The sequence below is a fragment of the Dreissena polymorpha genome, chromosome 14 (genome assembly GCF_020536995.1).
Source record: "Dreissena polymorpha isolate Duluth1 chromosome 14, UMN_Dpol_1.0, whole genome shotgun sequence".
NCBI classification, from domain to species: domain Eukaryota; kingdom Metazoa; phylum Mollusca; class Bivalvia; order Myida; family Dreissenidae; genus Dreissena; species Dreissena polymorpha.
The window spans coordinates 32,247,768-32,267,237 of record NC_068368.1 but is presented as its reverse complement, the minus strand read 5'-3'; the positions used below and the strand labels follow the sequence as shown (position 1 = coordinate 32,267,237).

Below are 19,470 nucleotides of genomic sequence, written 5' to 3'. Positions count from 1 at the left end.
AAGAGATTGAAAAGACAATTAAATAACTTTTTGAGTTTTTGGAATATCTTAAGTAGAACCAAAGTTATGAGCTTTTAAAGTTTTAAACTTTGCGTCGCTTTTATGAATTCTCTCCCAATACTTTAGTCCAGTACTATCATGTCTTCGCGGAACCTTTTCGAAGAAATATTTTAGTTAAATTGCTATAACTTTTTTATTTATGATTCAAATGTCATAATATTTGGTAGTCTAATGTATTTTTTCATGATCTATCCATTGCAGCAACTTTCAATGCAGTATCTCCACTCATTACCAAGATAATTGCTTATTACTACAGAAAAAAATTGCAAAAAAACAACAAATATGTTTACCAACTTTATTCAAGATCTTTTTTTATATGTATTATAGTTTTGTTCAGTTTTTTTGCATAATCAAACATGCTATGGTATATTCAAACAATATATCAATAATTCAATAACACATGTTATATGATAGATACATTAATCTTAAGTGTAATAAAGATATGAACATCAGCTGCAACAATGTAAGCCCTGCAATACAACTTGAACGAATTTCATTGTGTAATATATGTAACACTTGCTTAAAAAATAAGGGGTTGTCAATCTGTGAATTCATTCATCTATAGTAGCAGCTGAATTTATTGTTTAAATGCAACAGCACATTTATGTGAAAAAACACTCTTTGTATTTGTTATACAGTTCATTGAGTTCAATGTAATCCTTGAAGAACCTCTGGCGCCCCGGGTTCATGCATTCAACTTTTGGTGTGATGCAAAATGCACAAGCTCCAAAACAAGTCCATTTTTAATGTCTACATTTGACAGTTCCGGAGGACACTCTTCAGCTTTGCACAGCCATGAATGAAATCTTAACGTTGTATTCTTGACAGAACGGACCAGGGTGTATGTCTCCGTCACACTGCATAGTTGGTTTCTGAAATGAAAAATAAATATATATATAATATATATATATAATTATGTTGTATTTTTATTGTATTTACAACCCAACATAATCAGTATACAATAAAAATACAGCTCTAGATTGTAAATGAAGATGTATTTTATTTAACTGACATAGTGCTCTTCAAAATAACATTAAACATATCTGTGTGAATTTTAATAAAATAATAACAGTAAATGCCATTACAATATGATATGTCTACTTAAAAGCCATATAATGCTTATATGAATTGATTTCTGGTTTATAATATAAATCAAATCTCTTATTTATGCAAGGTTAACCAATTTATGCCTAGCGTCTAGAAAAAAGGCATTGGCAAACAGTGTAGACCCAGATGAGACGCTGCACGATGTGGCGTCTCATCTTGGTCTGCGCTGTTTGCTTAAAGGAATTTCTGTAAAAAATATTCTTAATATAGAAATAAATATACTAGACATCCCTAACTTTGGAAATAAATTAATCCAATTTAGAAGGATGGTTACGTCCACTAGGCATAAATGGGTTAAGAAACAAGTTGGCTTAAGTTAAGGACTAGGGTTAATAAGATTTCTTGAAAGATTAACAGGGTAATAGTAATACTGTGATACATAAAACAAACTCATACATCGAATACATAACATAAATAGTCCTTTTGAAACATGAAATTTTAGTTTTAAAACGATTTTTCTAGGAAACTTACGTTTTCAAAGTGTTATCAATAACGGGTCACAAACTGTGACGATGACATACATCATCGTAAAATCAACAAAACAATGCAATGCTTTATTTACATTAAATACATCGCATTCTTATTTAAATCAAACAAAAAACATTATTTTATTTGTTTGCAAGCGATAGTTACCTGTTTCGAACAATTAAATCGATATATTTATCGATTCAACTACAGCGAGTAAACAATTTTGGAATTTTTCAAGATGGCGTCGTATGGAAAAAAAATCTCAACCGCGTGGCCTTGATGACCCCGCACTCTCGAATCACGATGCGATCGTCAATTTCTACTCAATTTTAACAATTTATACACCATTTTAACCAGCAGAAATTGATTTTTTTTACGATATATGCCGCTATTATGAATTTTCTATACTTTTCGTTCCATTTTCGTCTAACTTTAGGGCTTTATTGTTTCATTATTTTTTGTCGTAGAACTAAGCGGCTTACATCATTGTAAACAACAATCTTTTATTTGATTGGTCAAATGAAAATCATTTGCATATGTTACGAAACTACGATCGCATTCAACTTTGATTTCACACATGTTTACTAAAACGCCGCCGGGAGCTCGCTCGATACCGACGCTTCAAAGCATCCAATAGGCAAACTAATTACCAATAGTCTTAATCAACAAACAATGAACAAATAATAAAGAAATTTATATCATTGTAAAGTTTATTAATTAAGCTTTAATTACATAGCATTTTCATTATTTTTGCATGATAATTACTTATTGAAATATTGGTTAGAAGTTAACAACCCCTCGGAAATCGATACGATATCGATAAATTCTAGTGGGCTTATCAGGTCTTCTGTGGTTGCTAATATTAATGAAGTTATAGGCCGTCAAACGTGCGCAGAAAATCTGTGCGGAGAAATCTAACGTAAAAATCACGATGGACTCTGGACTCGAAGGCGTCAGTCAATATAGCAATAGCCTTCGAGACCAGAAATCCGGACTACCTGCCTCTCTGCCACTCTGGCAAATAATAGCCACTAATCGAAAGAGATTATTTAATTTTCCCTCTGCATAATAACTGAACAGCTGAATACACGTATTATTTACAACAATAAATTAGTTGAAAACTAGTTTAAAAGCGAGTTTACAGTCTAAGTAAGATAGCTAAAAACAACTTAAAAACCGTTTGCAATATCAATAAGACTTCATGTGTGATTGTGAGACAATCGTTGGTGATTTGGAACTACAGCATATTTTAACTGTGCTACGCAAGGTTTCATAAAACAAACAATTGTGTGTTCAATTTACCTTGAAATACATCATTACTGAGTACTGTAGATCTATTAATTTTCAATATCACATGTAACACCCGTTAACTGCCGCCATTTTCTGATCTTCGTGTTCTATATCACTTCACGCGCTTTAACTGCGGGGCATACATAAAATTGCGGGTTCTATGCAAGCGTCTAGATGATGTAGAGATGGGTTCTTTACATTCGGTACCCCTCGCAGATTATCATAATCGGACTCGGGAGAAATACGGGTTGAAAGTAGTCCGCCCACGTGATACCATTCTAAGAATGTTACAACAACAAAAACAATAACAACGACGGCGTCCATAATTCCTGTAGAGTTTGTACTTGCTCTGGCTTCAGAGCATAGAAAATCCCCATTTTCATCTTTGCAAAATGTAAACAACTCGCAAAACCGGCCATGTTTGTTTTTACTATATAATTTTGATTCGCGTAGGCCCGCGTAGGTAGACCGCAATACCGCTTCCGAAATGTGTATTCATACTATCTCCTTCGAGGTACTTATCCGATGTTTGACGGAAAGGGCCGAGAATGTGCGATTGGGGTTCTTTACTGACCTGGAGTAGGGGAGACAACTCTATTTTAATTTCAATTTAAGACCGACTTGCGCGTAATTGCTATAGGATGCTTCCAGTATGAAAGTTAACACATTTAAGGCGCACATATTTTGCGGGTTCTTATATAGATCCCATATTAAATATAAGCCCCACAAGAAAGGTCTGAAAACGACGGGCACCCCGCAAATCACGGTATGTATTGATATATATATATATATATATATATATATATATATATATATATATATATATATATTTATATATATATATATATATATATATATATATATATATATATATATATATATATATATATATATATATATATATATTAGTTATAAAAAGAAAACATTTTGATACAGTGGTGTCAATGGTTACTAGCATGAACGTCTTTAACTTGTATCACCGTTTGGTTTATATATGAACCGCAGTCTAGGAAAACCGGGCTTAAAGCACGCGTTTGAAGTGTCGTACTATATTTGCCTGTTCAGTTCGCACAGGCTAATCAGAGACGACAATGTCCGTTTTTAAGAAACGTGTCGTTTAAAGGACGTCTCTTCAGAGCGAAAGTCCAGTCTAGGCGGTAAGTGGCGTCCTTGACTACTCTGTGCAGATTAACCTGAACATGCTAGTCAAGTCTAGGCGGTATGTGGCGTCCTTGACTACTCTGTGCATATTAACCTGAACATGCTAGTCACAGACGACAATGAAAGGACAGTGGTTAAACCCCGTTTTCCCAGAGCGATGCCCAGTTGCAATACATTAACATGGCCAGTATTAACTTGATCTTATAAAAGATGTTTATAGTTACCAATAGACTTGTTGAAGCCAATGTACTACGTGTAATCGTAAGCGATGTCTGACAAGCTCAGCGAATAGAGCCTGGAGGTAGAGGATATGTTTGTTTGGTTCTTAGTTACTCTGTTATTGGTAGTGAATGAACGTGATAGAAAACCAATACATATTGGGTCTTGCTAATGAACCATGCCTCCAAGGGTCTAGACAATAGCAAACAATAAAGCAATATTACACTACACGCAGCTTGTTTGTCATTGCGCATATAAATAATAGTATTATTATACAATATAATATAGACGTTCAGTCAAAAGAAAAACAAAACGAAAACACGTTTAATTCAATAGCCACAATTCTATAAAAGTATTCGATAAAGTAAAACTGTTACGGTTTAAAATAATTGGTTGCGGAAATAGGGTCAAAATTAGTGAGAAAGTATTATGCTTATACTTATTTTCGAAATAAAAGTCTCTTTAAGTACGGACAATCTTGAAATTCATATTTCCTTATACCCGTTTGTTTGTAAACTTTTGAGAGATCATTGACCTCGTATAAATATGTGCCTACCTGTATACATTTAGGTTATGCTGAAATTGATGTAACCCAACCTGGCTTACAAATGACCTTGACGTGTTTATGTTGGAAGTCAATCTATTGTTAACAATAAATTAGCCGTTGTCTGCTCTGGTTATCCGTGGCTCCTCGTTAAAGGTGCTATTTCGACACGGAATAGTAGCGCAACAAGTAAGAATAGAATCGGGTATGAAAAATCACATAATGGAACTTCACTATGGCCCAGACACAAGTACACAAAAACTCAGTAAGATAATGTCATTTTGTATTAAGATAAATTTGCTAAATGATCATAATTAATTATAATTATTATATACTACGCTTATTTGCACGGAACCCCAAACTTATAAAAATCATAAATTATTTACAAAAAAGAAACAATAACATCAGTTTAAATAAATGCCTTCCTCGCTGACCTGTGGATGATGGTCTAAATAAAAATCTGCAGTATCCTGGCTTTCAAAAAATGAGACTCTGGGTCTCTTTTTATTGGCATTTTAACTTCCATTGAGTCCACACAGACTTAGCAACACTCTTGTTTTACGGTATGTGTTCGAAACTAATTAATTTCAGAAACTGAAAGTTGTACGTTTGTCATGTGATCATTGTCATGCTTTGGTTAAATCCTATCAAACAAGCAAACATCCGAATATCTCGGATTATTTATGTGACCGTTTCTGCACTATCTTGTTTAAGTAGGACATGTGTCAGTCATTGGCATATGTATGTACACTAAGTACTTTAAGACGAACTTATCCAGCAATGAGTTACAAAAGATTAGCTTCGCTGACTGTCGTTTTATGTTGAATACGGTAAAACATAAAAACAAACAAATCAACTGATTCACTAACTTAGTAAGCCGGCAAACCATGTTGTGACCAGCAATCATTTGTCAATCAGGCACTCTGGGTCAGCAGATGATTTATTGCTTAAATCTTACGGAGGATTCCGGAGATAGTCGATGTATCACTATTGGTAAATCAGCAGCGTTTTAATAGTATATATTGTATATTTTTTGCCGGTGGCCTGTATTTACTTAAACAAAATTGTTTCAGTTAGAGTTTGAAATAAGCGGACACGGTATCTCCTGACAGACTGCGAAGGGTGGTCTTGAGCAACGCTGGCCGCATATGGAAAAAGACAAATTATATCCGCGCAGTTCGTCAGTTGCTACGCTAATCGAAAATGGTACAAGAACAATTTGATTCGCGCAGTCTGGTCTGACGCGGGGCGTATGGTGTGCTATGCTTAAGGCCCTGTACCTTGATACTGAGAATTATTCAATGATTATACGAAAGTATAATGTAATATGGAGGGACGGATATCCTGCCAACATGGCCCATACCTGTATGTCGCAAGACGATAGAGGCTAGGTAAGAACCAAAACTCTTAGATGTCTTCATAATATACATGCATTATTATATTAAACTATATACTTATACACATTTGTGGTATTAATTAATAAAAGAACATCATTAAATTATATGCGTTCGCACCTGGTCAAGAAATATTAACCCATTTATGCCTAGTGGACTCTCCCATCCTTCTAAATTGGATCAATTTATTTCCGAAATAAGGGATGTCTAGTAAATTTATTTCTATATTTAGAATATTTCTTACAGAAATTCCTTTAAGCAAACAGCGCATACCCTGATGAGACGCCGCACCATGCGGCGTCTCATCCGGGTCTACGCTGTTTGCAAAGGCATTTTTTTCTAGATGCTAGGCATAGATGGGTTAAAATTATTGTCCAACATACATATACACTTATATTGCGATCAACTGTTAATATACTTAATTGGAAATATGGAAGTATTTGTTGTAAAAACAGCAAGCTGTCATCCTGGAGTGCATGTGTTAAATTGACGAAAACGTAATTTATCATACCGCTACATTTATATCTGCCTGATATCACGATGCCAGATATTATTTGTTCTTTTTTCTCTTTTTTTGACCTTGCGGTCAAGGATAACCCATGAAAGTGCAAGCACTAATTTCCATTGGGGCCCTTCGGTTTTTGCTGAAGAGACAGCATGCAGAAGAGACAGTATTGAGATACAAGGAACCCGGCTGCGATACCCTAGCTCTTTGCGAATAGATCCCTTGGTTATTTTACGTGCTCAGTGTATAGCACCGATACACGCGAGAATTACCTGGGTTTCATACCAGTACATCTCTAGTTGGGTGGGAAATACTTGAAGCATTTCTGAAATTTCCATTGCCCCGGCCCGGAATTGAACCGGAGATCTCCGGAATGATAGACAAGTGTGTTACCACTCGACTACCGACTTTTATAGTTCAACAGGAATCTGTTATATCAGATAATGTTTTGAAGTCATTTAACTCAAAATCAACTATTACGTCATCTGTTTATAAAAATAGGTTACTGCCTGATAGTTTTGCAATATATCAGACAAGCCTCGCCGTTATTTTATGCTAAGCCTCGCTTGATATATTACTAACCGTTCAGACAGTAACCTGTTGTGTACATAATAAAATACAAAAGTCATGCAGAGCTGTCGTTTTTCACAGATTAGCTTAACACATTTATGCCTAGCGTCTAGAAAAAGGGCGTTGGCAAACAGCGTAGACCCAGATGAGACGCCGCATGATGCGGCGTCTCATCAGGGTCTGCGCTGTTTGCTTAAAGGAATTTCTGTAAGAAATATTGTACACATAGAAATAAATATACTAGACGTATATTATTTGGAAATAAATTGATCCAATTTAGAAGGATGGGAGAGTCCACTAGGCATAAATGGGTTAAAAACTGATGTATTTGATACCATTACCGCAAGGTTCCTCTCAGCTTTTGAAGACACTCCTGTACATTTATAGGAACGACGAAACAGCTTCTGTCTAGTAATTTAAAACATGTGTACCTAATTTTTAAGATGGTTCCAAAAACAAGACAACAATCCTAACATATACGTTTAGTTGTATAATCGGCAAGTTGATATATTACGTCTAACCAGTTTTTATAAAATCCATTAACTTTATATATCAACGAATTATGTTGTTTCTACATGTTTCGCAGACGTTCGAATCGATCTGTAACAGACTAAGGATTAACAATTTTCGCATATACATAATATTGTTGAAAACGTGAGTAAGACACTTTCATGCAATAACACATGTACATGATCTCGTTTCATACCCTATCACAATACGTAATAACTGTATCGGCATACAGTTTTCAACAATTTCAGCGGTCATTGACCTTTCGATAAAACGTGATAGCAACATTGTAATATAGGCCCCCCCCCCCCTCGAATAACATCAGTGTCCATGAAGGAGGTCTATCGATCTTCTTAATGTTGTAATTAGACATTAATATTGGCGCAGACGAAGTCGATGCTCTAGATGTGGACATGAATAATTCGAGGAAAATTGAATATTGAGATGTTTATTTTAAATTTCAAAAGACTATTGAATGGTTTAAGATGTTGATAAGAGTCACGATGATGAAAATTGTAAACGATATGATGCCATATTTTGAACGTTACAACGGAGAATATGTAAGTTTTAAAACGGGCAGCCAGAATGCGAACGTATGCAACACGTGTTTTTATGCCTCTGGTAGGGTGGCATATAGCAGTTGAACTGTCAGTCAGTCCGTCAGTCAGTCCGTCCGTCCGTCCGTCCGAAAACTTTAACATTGCTCATAACTTTTGCAATATTGAAGATAGCAACTTGATATTTGGCATGCATGTGTATCTCATGGAGTTGCACATTGTGAGTGGTGCAAGGTCAAGGTCATCCTTCAAAGTCAAAGGTCAAATATAAGGCTTCAACGCGGCGCTGTAGGGGCATTGTGTTTTTAGCAAACACATCTCTCGTTGTTTTTTTTAAATATATTATACTTACCGTGCAGTATAGTAGCATATAGATTCAATTTAAACGCATGATTGTTAAAATACACTTAGTCTCCTCCCACAACAACAACAACAACACAACTCTTTGACATATAGTATAACGGTTATGTGTTTTGTAATCGAATTGAAATTTATCATTTTCAATCTATCACACTGGTTAGGATAAAAATAAAACTACGAATGGGATCCCATCAACAACGAACGTTACAATACTTTCAATCAACATTAAGAAATATTTTCATATTTTTATAAAATTAATTTGAAAACGTTTAAATGTAAACAAGAAATATCTTTAAAAAGATATACGGCGTTGATGTTGTAATGTTTGCGACCAGTGAAAGGAGATGGAATGAAACGACCATGTATTTTAATGAAGGTGGTGGTGATAATAAGATAATATATTTTACTGTATTAACAAATAAAACATGAAGAACAAGAAGAGGTGAAATTGTATGTTTTATTGTCAATAAGTATTGTAATGACTAGGTTTTCATAATTGAACGAGTAATACATTAGTTTCAATAGGAAAAGAAACATATTCGCCACTGAAATACTATGAACATAATGTTGGATGAAATAAAAGATAATGTGTTATTATGTGTAAAGATGTTAGTAGGATGTAAACATAAAATACTCAATATTGCAAGCATCATAGTGATATGAATTGTTTGCATAAATAGCTTTTCAGAGCAACGACCTTCGATTTACCTCATCACGCATACCCGTGAAAGTAATTATGTAAATGAGTTAACAAACGTATTAAATTTAAATTTATGTTGGTAAGAGGCATGCCGTATAGGGCAAAGTTTAAACATCAGTGATGCATCGCTAAAATTGACGGTTTCTTTTTCCACTGAAAAGGTGAAGGCTATTTGTAAAGTGAATCTTTTCGTGCAATTTCGGAGCTTATGGATTTAATTGCGACTAAAATATAACGGCGATCAACCCGATAGACTTTAAGTATTGGTATATACATATGAGTCGTGTTCTGAGAAAACTGGGCATAATGCATGTGCGTAATGTGTCGTCCCAGATTAGCCTGTGCAGTCCGCAAAGGCTAACCAGGAACGACACTTTCCGCGTTTATGACATTTTTCGTTTAAATGAAGTCTCTTTTTAGCAAAATCCAATTTAGGCTGAAAGTGTCGTCCCTGATTAGCCTGTACGGACTGCACAGGCTAATCTGGGACGACACTTTACGCACATAAATTAAGCCCAGTTTTCTCAGAACACGACTCATATTATATACATGTATATAGAAAACGGAAGACTGCGATAAAATGCATATAGTTCATGGCACGCGACTCAAACATTAAGTGAATTAGCATGACGCATTTGAATGTGCACAGTTTATAAATTATATGACTCAATAGGTAAGTTATTCAAAGATCACAAATTAGGCTTATAATTTACCCATATGGCGACTCCACTTTCTGCGATTCAGATCTTACTGAACGGTTGAACATTTAATAATATATTGAATATATTCAAACAAGCGAAATATTATTTAAAAAAAAACTCGCTTCGTCTAGGCTTCGACCGATTATCCGAAAATATGGAAAATACATGTATCTGTTTATAATAGGATCGAATCCATCTGAAGACCTTTGATTCTTATTTTTATTCTTAGTCTGTGTAACATAAATTGTTAATTTTTATTTAAAAAAAATTATTTTAATACAATTTTCCAAAAATTTCAAATCTGTGAAAAATTAAGTCCATAAAAATTTCAAATTTTAATTTTATGTGACTCAGTTGAAGTTAAATATTTTTAAAAATACATGTAAGAAAATTAAATAGTAGTTTTGGCAACACATTTTGTTTATTTCACCATCAAAGATTACATCAAAATCATAAAAAATAAAAATAAAATAAATTGAGCTTAATGACATTTATTTTAAGAAAATAAAAAATATGATGTTGTCACTTTGCTGTGTTATCATTACTTTGTTTTTAATGTTCGTTTAAATATTCATATTGCATCTTGAAATTGGTTTTAAATAAAATGCGTGCTCTTGATCAATCGTAAAGTCGGCAAGTAGAGATGCGCATTTTCCTGTCTGTCTCTGTCAGTGTCCGTCTGTCCGTACATAGCAGAGCTACAGTAGGGGGGGGGGGGGGTCTTTTTGTCTGGTTTTCTGTACATTATGGGGTTATTCCTTTGATTTTTCTTTGATCTTTTTTTAACCCCACAAGTATATTTTTAACACCGTAAGAGCGTTTTTTTACGGAATGAACCTCATCAAGAAGTGTCAAGTTGCACAGAAAAACGGACAAAAAGAACCCCCTACTGTAGCTCTGGTATGTACGGACAGACAGAGAGAAAGACAGACACTGACAGAGACAGACACAGTGGAGAGAATCAGAGTGAGAGAGATTCGCGACATGTATGCGCGAGCCGTTAGTTAATAATTTACCATTAGTGTGTTACGCGACTTGCAAACAAACTCTTTGTCGTACTTATTATTCAATACGATAAATACCTTTTATCCATGACGTGAAACTATAAATGACTTGTAAAGAAAAACACATACCATGAAGTCATTTAATGAGTATAGTCATACAAGACCAGAGCTATATAATTTAAATGCAATCTTGACGATTTCTCTCAATATGCGTTTTACGCGCAAATGAAAAGTACGCCCGAGTTTTAAATGTTATAATTTGCTGAATTCGGGCTGAATATATTCCTTAAAGGCTTGGGGCTTCTGCAGATGAGAACTGCGTGTTATCTATGCAAATACACATAAGGAGGCTTGGATTGTGTTTTGAAAATGTATGATTACATTTTGCATACATGTGTATATCATTACCAAAAAAGAAAGAAAATAAACAGACATTGACACACGCGAATTATCGGAGATGTTTGCAAAACTATCCACTTTAAGTCATGTATCATTTATCCAAATTTAGTTCAGATTTATGAAAGTCTACCCATAATTGGAACCATAGGCTTTAAATAATAATATAAATGTAAAGATTGCCTTACTGTCGTATATTTTTACCTGAATGAATGAATTGATTTACATTTACAATGATTTTCAAACAATAAAAATACAACAAAAGATACAAATAAGCTGGTAATTAACTAAGCTTCAGAACGGATATAATTATGAAACCTCAAAGTTCAATGAAAATGATCTAAAATGCATCCGAGTAGGCATACATAGTAGTAGTAGTTTATAAATGAACTACACTCCTACCATATATTAACATCTTTGGTACTGCACCGGGTCATATCATTTTTTCATCAACATATTGAATGTAAAGTCGATTTTTCCACTCATACGAATTTATTTAAGAAACCCTGGCGGATATGGTACTCGGGGACATTGGTTGACATTGGTTGATATCATTTTCGTTGTAAAAACGTGTTCACTGGCATACCTTTAAAGAAATTTGTAAATAAAGTGCTAAATATGGGACAAATCCCTGCATCGTCGACTGCAAACAGCCATATTTCAATAAATCCTGAATAATAATAACAAGGATTTTTCTAACATACATGATAAAAACCCCTTTGCATATACCACTTACCCATAAAAACTAATTCCAATACAATCAGAACGAGTAAGTATTTTTAATTTATGTACATTTGTCAAAGCGTCGTTGTTGTTGTTGATTGTATCAGTCTGTACCTATCTTTGTCAGTGTAATTCACTGCTATTATGGTCCTATTCCACTACGAAAACAAGCCCACGATTCGCTACGATTTATCACATTTATTGAATCGGGAAAATTTGCGACAGCTTTCGATTCGGTTACGACACTGGTACGATTGAGTTACGACGAATCGTGGGGTTCGGTTGAAGTCTTGCGAATAGGATCGCGACCTCACAACGTGTAGAATCTACTGCGACTGTACTACGAACGACGCAGATCGGTCACGACTAAGCTAGGACCTCACCGAACACACTCATGAATTAGGCGCCAATATCTATTGATATTGATCTTTCTTTACAATGTGACCTACATTCTTCTGGGTACATGTACATGTGTAAGAAGGCCTCCGTTTCTGTTTAGGCACCAAATCAAAAATGGAAATTCGACGAAGAGCAGCTGTAGTATTTGCACTAGAGCTTGAATATCAACACCAAGTGTATTGTTACTTATCTTCCCCCTGCCCTTGCCTTTTCTTGCAATTTTTTATTATAAACAAATTACCTGTTATTCATACAAAGCCATTACAACTGAATGACTGAAAAAAACCGAGAAGCCCTGTTTATATACCACACCCATTCTCCGAAAATCGTAACTGTTTCGTAACTAAATCGCGAGAATCTTAGCGGGCTCGCAACTCACTCTGATTGAAATCGTGAAAGTCTTGACAAAATCGTAGCTTATTCGTAGACAGATTACGTGAGCACCGATTTCCCGATTGAGTCACGAATTACCTACGATTCCATTACGACGCCCAAGAACGCTTTACGACGTTGTTACGAGTCAACTGCGATTAAATTCAGTCTTGGAGGTCCTGGTCAAATTTAACGTTTAGAAATCTGGCCACGATTTTTCGGGAGCTCACGCGTTACAGGAATCACTTACGACCGGCCCACTACTAGCTACGAATAAGTTTGGACCTTCGCCGATTGAGCTACGAATGTTTCCGACCTCAAAATATTGGAAATCGGGACAAATCGTGGGTAATCGTAGTGGAATACCCCTTTAAGCCGGGTTCAAGAACAATGGCGATTTTTGTTTTCTAATAAATCAAAATTTAGGGTTAAAACAGTTCTTGCAAAGAATTTTGAAAGAAAATATAAAATTTTGGAATCAGTGTTTAGGGGTTAGTGGTTGCATATCCATGCATTATGTGATATGCCCCGTTGTTTTAAAGGAATAGGACGCGAGCTATCCATAAAGGGGAGAAAATATTGTTTGAAAGTCTGTCCCTGATTTCTTCGGATGTAAAAACGGGCTCGAAATAATATATATTTTTACAATGATCGTAAAAGATACTCGTAAAAGATACTCGCAAGCACAACGTGTTATTGCAAGAGTAGATATATGTTTCACAATGACTAATCAGTTAGCTTTTACCATTTTTGAGACTTACTGCAGGAATGACTGGGGTAGGGTGGCTGCACAAAAAGGTCAGAGTGGTGTTCGTGCCGGTCATTAACTAATGCACGCATCCGTCCAACGAACAAGATAAGGGGTGGAAAGGATACATTATCGTAATCAGTTTGTTACAGTCAGCTGCCTAGCCCCCAAGAAATGGTCCATCAATTCATTAGACAGCCAAGAAAAGTTAAATGGTGCCAACCATAATCCCAAACATTTACAACTGTTCGCAGGAGTACACAGTCATGGTTTCGTCCATCCATCTGGCATTCAATCCAGTTTTTGTGGTAACGGCATGAATAAAAAGTTAAAAACATGTACATCATCTGATCGGCCAAACATCTTTGACATATATTGCGTTAATGATAAACAAATATATTAATTAATATGTTTGAAAACGGTTGATGCGATTGAAACATATTCACACGTTATTCACAAATATAGAAACTATGAAGTTAAAAGTAACCACAATCTTTATAAATAAACAAATGTCAATGCTAGTGTATTTTGGAAGCGAAACTGTGCATTAGAAACGTTTTCTACACTGTTATACGGACTTATGCCCGAAGGGCTTCCCGCAATGTGATTGGTTGACAGCCTTCACGTGCTCTTGTGAATACGTATACATGCGTCAGTAAAGCGGAACATATTTTGGATGTCAATTACATGCTTCTTTACAAAATGTACATTCACAGGCAATATTATGTTATTTAATAGGGCTAACGTACAGTAAGCATGCTTGCAAAATCTGCATCGTAATTACTTCCACTTTTAAAGATTCAACATTTTGTATCAAGGGTTTATTATAAAAATCATTTAAAAACAGACGCCACCGTCATCTGTTTCCTTGCAAATTTATAGTGTATGCTATTAAAGCAAATGTGATATCTTACGCAGTCTAGCTTGTATCCAATACTGTCTGGGAACAACCCACATTACCAGACAGTCTGGATTATCCCAGGTAGCATCATAAGCAACCAAACAACCTCTAAGACAGTCTGGCAATATTTTAGACTCTCACATAATGTCTGGAAATACCCATGAGGTCCCACAGACAGTCTATGGTATTCCATACAGTCACGAAACATCCCCGACTTAGAAAGGCATTCTAGAAATATTCCAGACGACAGTCATGAAGGCAGTCGAGACAATATCAAAGTAGACAGTATGTACGCCAGGGAAGATCCGGGAAAAGTCTTTGAATTTCACAGTCAGATCGAACATGCGACCCCTGAGTAAGTGCTGAGCAGGTGATTGAACATGCGACTCCTGAGTTAGTGTTGAGCAGGTGATCAAACATGCGACTCCTGAGTTAATTTTGAGAAGGTGATCGAACATGCGACCCCTGATTTAGTGTTGAGAAGGTGATTGAACATGCGACTCCTGAGTAAGTATTGAGCTTGTGATCAAACATGCGACCCCCGAGTTAGTGTTGAGCAGGTGATCGAACATGCGACTCCTGAGCTAGTGTTGAGAAGATGATTGAACATGCGAACCATGAGTTAGTGTTGAGCAGGTGATTGAACATGCGACCCTTGAGTTAGTGTTGAGCAGGTGATTGAACATGCGACCCCTGAGTCAGTGTTGAGAAGGTGATCGAAATGCGACTCCTGAGTAAGTGTTGAGAAGGTGATTGAACATGCGACTCCTGAGTAAGTGTTGAGCAGGTGATTGAACATGCGACCCTTGAGTTAGTGTTGAGCAGGTGATTGAACATGCGACTCCTGAGTTAGTTTGAGTAGATGATCGATAATGCGACACTGAGTAAATGTTAAGCAGATGAGTTAACATGCGAGCCCTGAGTAAGTGTTGAGCAGGTGATTAAACATGCGACCCCTGAGTTAGTGTTGAGAAGGTGATCGAACATGCGACTCCTGAGTAAGTGTTGAGAAGGTGATTGAACATGCGACTCCTGAGTTAGTGTTGAGCAGGTGATTGAACATGCGACTCCTGAGTAAGTGTTGAGCAGGTGATTGAACATGCGACCCCTGAGTAAGTGTTGAGTAGATGATCGATATTGCGACCCTGAGTAAGTGTTCAGCAGGTGATCAAACATGCGACACATCAGTTAGTGAATGGCAGGTGATTGAACATGCGACCCCTGAGTTAGTGTTGAGTAGATGATTGATAAATGCGACTCCTGAGTTAGTGTTAAGCTGGTGATTGAACATGCGACTCCTGAGTTAGTGTTGAATAGATGATTGATAAAGCGACTCTTAAGTTAGTGTTGAGCAGGTGATCAAACATGCGACCCCTGAGTTAGAACTGAGCAGGTGATTTGATATGCGACTCCTGAGTTAGTGTTGAGCAGGTGATAGAACATGCGACCCCTGATTTAGTGTTGAGCAGGTGATTGAACATGCGACACATGAGTTAGTGTTGAGCAGGTGATTGAACATGCGACTCCTGAGTTAGTGTTGAGCAGGTGATTGAACATGCGACTCCTGAGTTAGTGTTGAGCAGGTGATTGAACATGCGATTCCTTAGTTAGTGTTAAGCAGATGTGCGAACATGCGATCCCTGAGTTAGTATTGAGCAGGTGATCGATAATGCGACCCCTGAGTTAGTGTTAAGCAGGTGATTGAACATGCGACTCCTGAGTTAGTGTAGGGCAGGTGATTGAACATGCGACTCCTGAGTTAGTGTTGAGCAGGTGATCAAACATGCAACTCCTGAGTTAGTGTTGAGCAGGTAATCGAACATGCGAATCCTGAGTTAGTGTTCAGGAGGTGATCGAACATGCAACCCCTGAGTTAGTGTTGAGCAGGTGATCGAACATGCGACCCCGGAGTAAGTTTTGAGAAGGTGATCGAACATGCGACCCCTGAGTTAGTGTTGAGCAGATGATCGAACATGCGACTCCTGAGTTAGTGTTGAGCAGATGATCGAACATGCGACTCCTGAGTTAGTGTTGAGCAGATGATCGAACATGCGATCCCTGAGTTAGTGTTGAGCAGGTGATCAAACATGTGACCCATGATTCAGTGTTGAGCAGATGATCGAACATGCGATCCCTGAGTTAGTGTTGAACAGGTGATCGAACATGTGACCCATTAGTCAGTGTTGAGCAGGTGATCGAACATGCGATCCCTGAGTTAGTGTTGAGCAGATGATCGAACATGCGACCCCTGAGTGAGTGTTAAGCAGATGATCGAAAATGCGATCCCTGAGTAAGTGTCGAGCAGGTGATCGAACATGCGACCCCTTAGTTATTGTTGAGCAGATGATCGATATAGTGACCCCTGAGTTAGTTTTGGGTAGATGATCGATAATGCGACCCCTGGGTTGGTCTTGAGCAGGTGATCGAACATGCGACCCATGAGTTAGTGTTGAGCAGTTGATCGAACATGCGACCCCTGAGTTAGTGTTGAGCAGGCAATCGAACATGCGAGCCATGAGTTAGTGTTGAGCAGGTGAGCGAACATACGACCCTTAAGTTAGTATTGAGCAGATTATCGATAATGCGACTCCTGAGTTAGTGTTGAGCAGATGAGCGAACATACGACCCTTAAGTTAGTATTGAGCAGTTGATCGATAATGCGACTCCTGAGTTAGTGTTGAGAAGGTGATCGAACATGCGACTCCTGAGTTAGTGTTGAGCAGGTGATTGAACATGCGACCCCTGAGTTAGTGTTGAGCAGATGATCGAACATGCGACCCCTGAGTTAGTGTTGAGCAGATTATCGAACATGCGACCCCTGAGTTAGTGTTGAGCAGGTGATCGAACATGTGACCTCTGATTTAATGTTGAGCAGATGATCGATATAGTGACCCCTGAGTTAGTTTTGGGTAGATGATCGATAATGCGACCCCTGAGTTAGTGTTGAGCAGGTGATCGAACATGCGACCCCTGAGTTAGTGTTGAGCAGGTGATCGAACATGCGACCCATGAGTTAGTGTTTAGCAGGTGATTGAACATGCGACTCCTGAGTTAGTGTAGAGCAGATGATCGAACATGCGACCCCTGAGTTAGTGCTGAGCAGGTGATCGAACATGCGACTCCTGAGTTAGTGTTGAGCAGGTGATTGAACATGCGACTCCTGAGTTAGTTTTGAGCAGATGAGCGAACATGCGACCCCTGAGTTAGTATTGACCAGGTGATCGATAATGCGACCCCTGAGTTAGTGTTGAGCAGGTGATTGAACATGCGACTCCTGAGTTAGTGTTGAGTAGGTGATTAAACATGCGACTCCTGAGTTAGTGTTGAGCAGGTGATCGAACATGCGACTCCTGAAAAGGCCCCTTTAATTTCTGTAAAGTAATTATTGGTAATTCTTAAGCATTTATGTCCTGTATTATACCGATATGAAATCTCGTTTAAGGCTCTTGAGTCATATGGCCGTAAAATCTTAAATTGATTTTGCTTAATTGTGTCTTTAAGAGAAGCATACTTGTTGACATCCCGCTGTTCTACCAATTGTACAATAACAACTGGTTTAGATGGAACAATATTATAATTAACCCATTTATGCCTAGCGTTTAGAAAAAAAGGCTTTGGCAAACAGCGTAGATCCAGATGAGACGCCGCATGATGCGGCGTCTCATCAGGGTCTGCGCTGTTTGCTTAAAGGAATTTCTGTAAGAAATATTCTAAATATAGATTTTTTTTATACCAGACATCCCTAATTTTGGAAATAAATTAATCCAATTTAGAAGGATGGGAGAGTCCACTAGGCATCAATGGGTTAATAGATGTCTAGAATCACGGATGCTCATTTGATGGTCAAACAACTGGTTTTTACGAGCATTTGACATTCAGCAATATTATGCCACATCAAAAAGTTCAGCGCATTATTTTACAAAGAAAGTGTGCATCGTAACAATAAAGAGAACATGTTACACTAGTTCGGGACATCTGTGATCTACTGTGTCAATTTTTCAGGACAATCAAATAAACACGGCGCACAGTGACCTTTGAAAGTCGTACAACATGTATCACGCGCCGTGTTCGCTTTATTTCTTGTTCAACAAAAAGTACTGGACCACATGAACTTGATCTTTTGTTGGACAAAATAGCAAAATGTGAACGATACATGTAAATAACGTGATGAATTCAATGTTCGTAAGATAAAAACCGAACCAAATACCGGACCCTTGTATTCATGTATACACAGAAAAATTATTCGATATAATAGAATAGGTTTAAAAGAAAGAACACACGATCCTTTCAATTATAAACCAACTCAATGATTTCTAAGAGGAATGCTAAATAAAATAAAATAAAATAAATACTTTTCAATCAAGCAATAAATTAACTGTTAATTTCTTGAAATGCATGACGAATTAGTTAGGCCGATACCGACACGCTTACTGATAGTTGTTGCAGAACCAAAAATAATGTTTGAGTCGCGTTCTGAGAAAACTGAGAACATTGCATGTGCGTGAAGTGTCGTCCCTGATTAACCTGTATCAGGGACGACACTTTCCGCCTTAATTGGATTTTTGCTAAGAAGAGACTTCATTTAAATTTAATCTGGGACGATATTTTACGCACATGCATTAAGCCCAGTTTTCTCAGAACAAGGTTCAAATCATAACAATAATTGGGAATTTCCCAACATTGTACAACAATTGGTTATTGACTGAACAATTGAACATTATTTGGAATTGTAGTTCAATAAAACTTAACCAATCTATGCCTAGTGGACTCTCCCATCCTTCTAA

At 37.0% G+C, this 19,470-nt stretch overlaps 1 long non-coding RNA gene across 1 annotated transcript; it reads right to left on the bottom strand.

Annotated features, from left to right (window-relative positions):
- Nucleotides 1-341: 341 nt before the first annotated feature.
- LOC127857696 (uncharacterized) lies at nt 342-2,014 on the bottom strand. Its single transcript, XR_008038563.1, has 2 exons — nt 1,801-2,014; nt 342-932 (listed from the first exon to the last, which is right to left on the bottom strand). It is a non-coding gene; the product is annotated as an uncharacterized LOC127857696 (long non-coding RNA).
- Between the last annotated feature and the right edge of the window lie 17,456 nt (nt 2,015-19,470).